Raw genomic sequence first — 7,689 nt, 5'->3', positions numbered from 1 at the left:
CATTTTGCTAATTTTCACCTACATGGAATGGAGGGTGTATGCTTGTGGTCGAAGGGGCTTGAAACAGGCTGTATGCAGACCAATACAAATGCTGTTTTGTGTTGCCTAACAATTGTTGTACTTGCCTTGCTCATATGCTCCTATTTGCAAAATTGCCAAATTGTGCTTTTGGTCCAAAATGGTGGTGGAATGATGGTATGGACATGAATTTGGGATTGGAGCAAGTCACAAATATGGTTTAAAACATTTCCCAATTGGCCAAGTCAAGAAAAAGTCAAAGAAGCAAAAAGTCAACTTTGGGTCAAACTTTGAATTTAAATGAAAAAGGTCCAAAAATGCCATCTTGATTGGTGTGGTTTTAGGTCATGAAATTTATATTTTTGGAAAGAGGATGAAAAATGTGGTTTGTAGGAAAAAACCCTACCAAATTTGGCCTTATGGTTTGGGAGATATGCTCAGTTGAAGTTCAAAATTTGGTGAAAATGATTGGATCATATCTTGACAACCATACATGGGATTTGAGAGTTCTTGGACTTTTTGAAAATGGGAGAACAAAACCTTCAACTTTCATGTTGGGCAAAAATTCATTTGAAGCTTGTATCATGATGCAAGTTGAGGATCAAGAAGTTTCCATTTTTGGCAGTTGAAAATACAGGTCCAGTTTCTATTTTGGGAAATATTCTGATTGGCTTCAAATTCTTCCATGATGTTGATTGCCATGACATATGAGACATATTAGGACATGAATAAGCTCCCTCAAACCATTTCCATCCATCAAATCCAAAGAATCAACCACAGTTGACCAACTTTGACTTTCTAGGGTTTTGGACTTGACTGTGCACTTCTGATGAATTCCAAACCCTAATTCTTTGAGACTTTGACTTCAAATGCTGTCTCAAGACATATGAACTCTTGATTATTGACCATGGTGCCCAAATTCCACAAGAATGGCCACCATCCACTGCTTTGATTGACTGTTGACTTTTTAGGGTTTCTGCCTGTCTATGCATTGACTGTTGACCTCTGAGCCTTCAACCCTTGACTTGAACACTTCAAAAAAAAGACCCCCAAGGCATGTGAACTTGATGGACAAACCCTAGGGCTTTGATTCCTTGAGAAACATCCTTGCTTGATTGGTGGACTGATCTCCTGATCAGTTTGTCCTAATTTCTGACTTGCTTGCTTTTGGGGCAACTGGGGACAATGCAAATGCTATGCAATGTATCATGATATGCTATGACCTAATATGAGATGGTATGTACAATGATAGGTGCAAATTTGAGGTGCTACACTTGGCCTCCATCAAGACTCTCATTGATGGGATCTCCACCTCTACTGGGAGAACGGCCTCCATGCCATAAACAAGAGAGAAAGGGGTTGCCCCTGTTGAAGTGCGGACAGATGTACGATATCCATGCAAAGCAAATGGCAGCATCTCATGCCAATCTTTGCACGTGACTACCATCTTCTGGATAATCTTCTTGATATTCTTATTAGTAGCTTCAACAACCCCATTCATCTTGGGTCTGTAAGGAGAGGAATTATGGTGTGCAATCTTGAACTCAGCGCACAACTCTTCCATCATCTTATTATTCAGATTAGATCCATTATCAGTAAGGATCTTATTTGGCACACCATAACGGCAAATGAGCTGATTTTTGATAAACTTCACGACCACCTGTCTGGTCACGCTTGCATATGACGCAGCTTCAACCCATTTGGTGAGGTAATCAATTGCTACGAGAATAAAGTTGTGTCCGTTGGACGCTTTCGGTTCAATCATGCCAATCATGTCAATTCCCCACATAGAGAAAGGCCATGGTGATGAAATCACATTCAGAAGTGTCGGAGGAATATGAATCTTATCCGCATAAATCTGACACTTGTGGCATTTCTTCACGTATTTGCAACAGTCAGACTCCATTGTCAGCCAATAGTAGCCTGCTCTCAACATCTTCTTAGCCATGGCATGTCCATTGGAATGAGTACTAAATGAACCCTCATGGACCTCAGTCATCAACAGATCTGCTTCGTGTCTATCCACGCATCTGAGCAGAACCATGTCAAAATTTCTCTTATACAACACTTCACCACTGAGGTAGAAGCTGCCTGATAACCTTCTCAAAGTTTTCCTATCTTTCACAGATGCCCCAGGCGGGTAAATCTGACTCTGAAGGAAACACTTGATATCGTAATACCACGGCTTATCATCTTTTGCTTCTTCAACTGCAAATACATGAGCTGGTCTGTCGAAGCGCATCACAGTGATATTGGGAACTTCATTCCAATACTTAACCACAATCATGGAGGCGAGCGTAGCAAGAGCATCTGCCATCTGATTATCCTCTCGAGGAATATGATGAAAGTCAACTTCAGTAAAGAACATTGAAATCCTCCTCGCATAATCTCTGTACGGCATGAGACCTGGATGATTCGTCTCCCATTCACCCTTGATCTGATTGACAACCAGGGCTGAATCACCATAAACATCGAGATGCTTGATCCTCAGATCAATGCATTCTTCCAATCCCAAAATGCAAGCTTCGTACTCAGCCATATTATTCGTGCATTTGAAAGTTAGCCTTGCTGTAAAAGGAGTATGTGTGCCCTGAGGAGTAATGATTACTGCCCCAATACCATTTCCATACTGATTTACAGTGCCATCAAATACCATACTCCATCTGGAACCAGGCTCTGGCCCTTCATCGAGTGTAGGCTCATCACAATCTTTCATCTTCAAATACAGAATTTCCTCGTTTGGGAAGTCGTACTGAACAGACTGATGATCTTCAATAGGCTGGTGTGCCAAGTGGTCAGCCAAAATACTACCTTTAATAGCTTCCTGAGCTCGATACTCAAAATCATACTCAGATAACAACATCTGCCAACGGGCAATCCTCCCGGTTAAAGCAGGCTTCTCAAAGATATACCTTATCGGATCCATTCTGGATATCAACCAAGTTGTATGATTTATCATATACTGGCGTAAGCGTTTAGCAGCCCAAGCCAAAGCACAGCATGTCTTCTCAAGCATTGAGTATCGAGACTCACAATCAGTGAACTTCTTACTCAGGTAGTAGATAGCATACTCTTTCTTTCCTGATTCATCTTGCTGACCAAGGACACAACCCATTGAGTCTTCAAGAACTGTCAGATAGATGACCAAAGGTCTTCCTTCTACAGGTGGAGACAAGATCGGAGGTTCAGACAAATATTCTTTGATACTGTCGAAAGCTTTCTGGCAATCCTCGGTCCAATCATGAGACTGATCTTTCCGAAGGAGCTTGAATATCGGCGCACATGTGGCAGTCATGTGGGATATGAATCTAGAAATATAATTCAAGCGGCCAAGAAAACCTCGGACTTGCTTTTCAGTTTTGGGCGCAGGCATCTCTCGTATTGCTTTGACTTTTGCAGGATCAACCTCAATACCTCTTTCACTGACAACGAAGCCCAATAACTTGCCAGAACGGACTCCAAATGTACATTTGTTGGGATTCAGACGAAGCTTGAACATCCTCAGACGCTGAAAAAGCTTTAACAAATGCTCTACATGTTCAACCTCCGTTCTTGACTTAGCAATCATGTCATCAACATAGACCTCAATCTCCTTGTGCATCATATCATGAAACAAGGTAGTCATAGCTCGTTGATACGTGGCTCCGGCGTTCTTCAAACCGAAGGGCATCACTCGATAACAGAATGTTCCCCAAGGTGTGATGAATGTTGTCTTCTCCATATCCTCGGGTGCCATTTTGATCTAATTATATCCGAAAAATCCGTCCATAAATGAGAAGACTTTGAATTTAGCTGTATTGTCTACCAATATATCAATGTGTGGTAGAGGAAAATCATCTTTCAGACTGATGCGTTGGAAAACTTGATGCGGTGTTCGCAAGTGTACGAACGCGTTAGAGTAATATAAAAGATTATCGAACCACAGAGACCAAGTGTCAATCTATGGTTATCTGTTGTTATGGTGTTTATCAGAAGCAATCGAAATAAGTGTTTTTGTAGTGTGCAATGAAAAGTAAAGTATTTAAATAGATTTAATTAATAAAGACAGGGTCGAATGTAATTCACGTAATTAATTGATAATCCAAGTACTTGCTAATAGAACTACTTATGGGCAATGTTTCCTACTTTGAAAAGAACTAATTTAACAGGAACTGTCGCTTTCGCGTATTCAAAACCGAGTTGTACTCCCTAATCAAACCCTCTTATTGTCACTTATAAAAAGGAGCGCATTGCGTTAGAGTAGTAATCCTATTTTTAAGAAATATAGTGTCTTGCCTAAGTTGAAAAGTATTATAACATGGATTTCTTAACCAAAAGAGGTTCTCACAAACCAGACTCTAAACTTATAAACGCGTCCGAAAATAGTTTTAAAATCTCTTTTCTTCTTGATGTTAAAAACTCCTAATGAACTAAACAAAGCGCTTTCGCTGTTTTTGAAATAGTTAAAAACAATTAAGTTTATAAAGACGTTGGACGACTTTCGATCTTACCCAACGGAATTGAAGTGCGGGAAAACTTAAGCTGAAAGTTAAAATAGCCCTTTAAGTTTTTCTACGAACAATTGTACGGATTACTGGTTTAATTACGATCCTTACATTCTAGCCTTATAAATTTAGCTAGACATGGTAAAGTAAAAGTGCATTAAAATAAATAAAAGTAGTGCGAGTGCGGAAAGTAAATAAAAGTAGTGCGAGTGCGGAAAGTAATTAATTTAAAGCGAGTGCGAGGAAATAAATAAAAGTAAAGCGAGTGCGGGAAATAAATAATTTAAAGCGAGTGCGGGAAATAAATAAAGTAAAAGCGAGTGCGGGAAATAAATAAAGTAAAAGCGAGTGCGGGAAATAAATAAAGTAAAGGCGAGTAATAAAAACCTGCTCCAATCGGAGGGCTGAGTAAATTGCAATGCGGAAAAGAAAATGGCGGCAGGATTAACTTCCTTCCAAAGTGCTCCAAACTCGATTACAGACTCTATCACAGACTTAATGACACAATTGTGGTAACACTCCAATGGGAAGCGATTACCACTATAAAATACTGAACATATGCCTAAGTGAAACAAAGTTGCTTCTGAGTTTGCCTCTGCTCTAAGTTTGGATGGTTGTAAAACTGAATTCGTGTTTCTATTTATAAGCAAATAAAAAACGTGAAATTGACTTGGATGCCCTTCAACTTGAAAATAGAGGAAACCGTTTTCCGCTTGTGGTGCCCACCTTAAGGCTATGGCGCCCGCCACAAGCACAAAGTGGGGCGCCTTAGTGGAAGTGGTGGGAAAACGTGGGAATTGATGGAAGTTTGAATTGGACACGTCATGGCTTGGACTGTGGCGCCCGCCATGGGGTAGGCCATAAGAGTAAAATGCTGATTTTTAGGGTTTTTGCCTCTTTTTCGCTCCTTTTCTCGATCGGGGCTCCGATTAAAGTAAAAACCTGAAAACAAAGGAAAACACAGTAATAACACAACAAAACTGTAATAAAATTGCTAGAATGCATGTGAAATCGGAGTCGAAAATACGTAAATTTTAGTGTGATCAAACTCTCCCACACTTAAACCTTTGCTTGTCCTCAAGCAAAACATTGAAAAGCTCATAAAAGAAAATTTGTGCAAATGAGTGCTTCAGGTAGAAATTTCAAGTTCAAGTCGGGATGCAGTGATAGGTACTAACTGAGTGAACTAAGGGTATCATGATGACACTAATCCGCAGATACGGACATAAACTTCATTCCTATATTAACCAACCCATATTATCCCACAATACCTAGGTCTGCCTCTTCATCTCTTTTTATGTCCTTTTCATTCAGGCGCAATCACATTAAGCCCGTTATCCGTACATGTTTCATAGTAGAGCGGCCTGTTAGTGATTATGATCTAAACATGGGATTTATGGCACATAAACATGTGTAAACCCTTTTATTGGACCCAACTATAGTTGTGGGGGATCGGATCGTAATCCGCCCTACCGAGTTCAGTGCCAGATACCTCTGAACCAACTAGCAGTGAGTACTGCTTTTCTTTTTCTTTTTGTAGCAATTTCTTTTTACAATTCTTTGGTTTAAATGACTTTGTGAGGGTCACCTATACAGGAGTTGCCTTTTTGCTTTCTTTTATTTTTATTTTTATTTTTTTTCTGGATCATTCACTTATTTGCATCGGTCCCCTACGTAGAGGATGCGTAGGCCGGAGCTGACTGCTGAGATAAACTACTACGGACTTATACGGAAATGATGATTAAGGCCATGGTATATGGGGTTTCGGGAATGATTTCTATATTTACGAAGCTTATGGTGCTAAAACAGATACTGATGTTTCGCAAAGTTCTCCCAAGTCACCGCATCCTTACTCAAAACATGTCCTTAAAACCTGAAAACTTTCGAAATAACACTATTTTCTTTTGCAAAAAAATTTTAGTGGGGCTAAAGGTATGGGGAAGTAGGATTGTACTAAAGATATACTGTATTTGGTGACTCGTCAGACTCATGCATTATACTAAAAAGCAAAATAAACAACTAAAAGGGAAATTAAACAATCTAAAAACAGCAAATAAAAACGATAAAGGAAAAGCGAGAAAAACAATAAAGAAAAGACGATAGAGTCTCCTCCCACACTTAAATCGAACATTGTCCCCAATGTTTCGAAATAAGATAAGGAAGAGTTACCTGGCAACCTACTGCTGACCACTAGTGCCCTCTCCATCCTGAGGTGGACGGCGGGATCGGGTACGACGACGGTCTCTCTGATCCATCCTCGCCTGCAGGGCATCCTGAGTGGTCCTCACCTCTCGAAGGTTACCAATAATGGAACCTTGGGTGGCTTCAATTAGTGCCATGTGTCTCTGGTGGTATTGTTGCTGACGGGCTTGTGTATCGGTGATCACTTGCAGGGACTGTAGAACAGTGTCGTAGGACCTGTCTGTTCTCCGCTGTGATTGTTGCATGAAGTTCATATTATCCGTCATTTGTTGCTGGAGGGTAGAGAGTAGGTCATTACGCCTTTGCTCTCTAGCCAGGTGGTCACGCCACATCTCTTCTGTAATATAGAAGCCAGGAGTGGTACCTGCAGAAGAAGAAGATGGTGCGGTGTGTGGTGGTGAAGGATGATGGGGGGACACATGTGGTACGGGAGATCTCTCTCTCCGATCATATTCATCATCAGTGTCTGGTCCCGCCTCATCAGGAATGTTAGGAGGAAGAGGACCCAAAACAGGTGGAGCATCTAAATCGTAGGTCCAATTCCTCTCATCACGTATATCTGTACGTCTGGTGCAAGGTAGAATAACAGATGGGATGGCTACACCATGAACCATAAGTGTATAACCTCCTTCTCTCCTTGAGCGACACAATTTCATGTCTCTCAGAAATTTTAAATTAATTGTGCGAGGAGGTAAGGGGTCTAGAGTAGCCATCTCATTGTTCAGGTTAAGTGCCCGAGCAATAGACGTAATTAATCCACCAAAAGAAATCGGTCCCGCCTTATTCAGAGTTAAAATCATATGGGCGAGCATAAACGGAACCGAATTAATTTTCCTATTTGTGAGGCTTCCTTGCAAATATAGAAGCTCTTTGGCATTAACTTTATTTGGATTCTCCCGGCCAAAAACAGTGCATGCCAACAGATATCTAAAAACTCTGATAGTCGGGTTATGGATAGTTGAGGCAAGAACTCCCTCAAAAGAGT

This window comes from Lathyrus oleraceus, chromosome 6 (assembly GCF_024323335.1).
Source record: "Lathyrus oleraceus cultivar Zhongwan6 chromosome 6, CAAS_Psat_ZW6_1.0, whole genome shotgun sequence".
Classification (NCBI taxonomy): domain Eukaryota; kingdom Viridiplantae; phylum Streptophyta; class Magnoliopsida; order Fabales; family Fabaceae; genus Lathyrus; species Lathyrus oleraceus.
The sequence above is the reverse complement of the archived record's forward strand: the minus strand, read 5'-3'. Positions refer to the sequence as shown.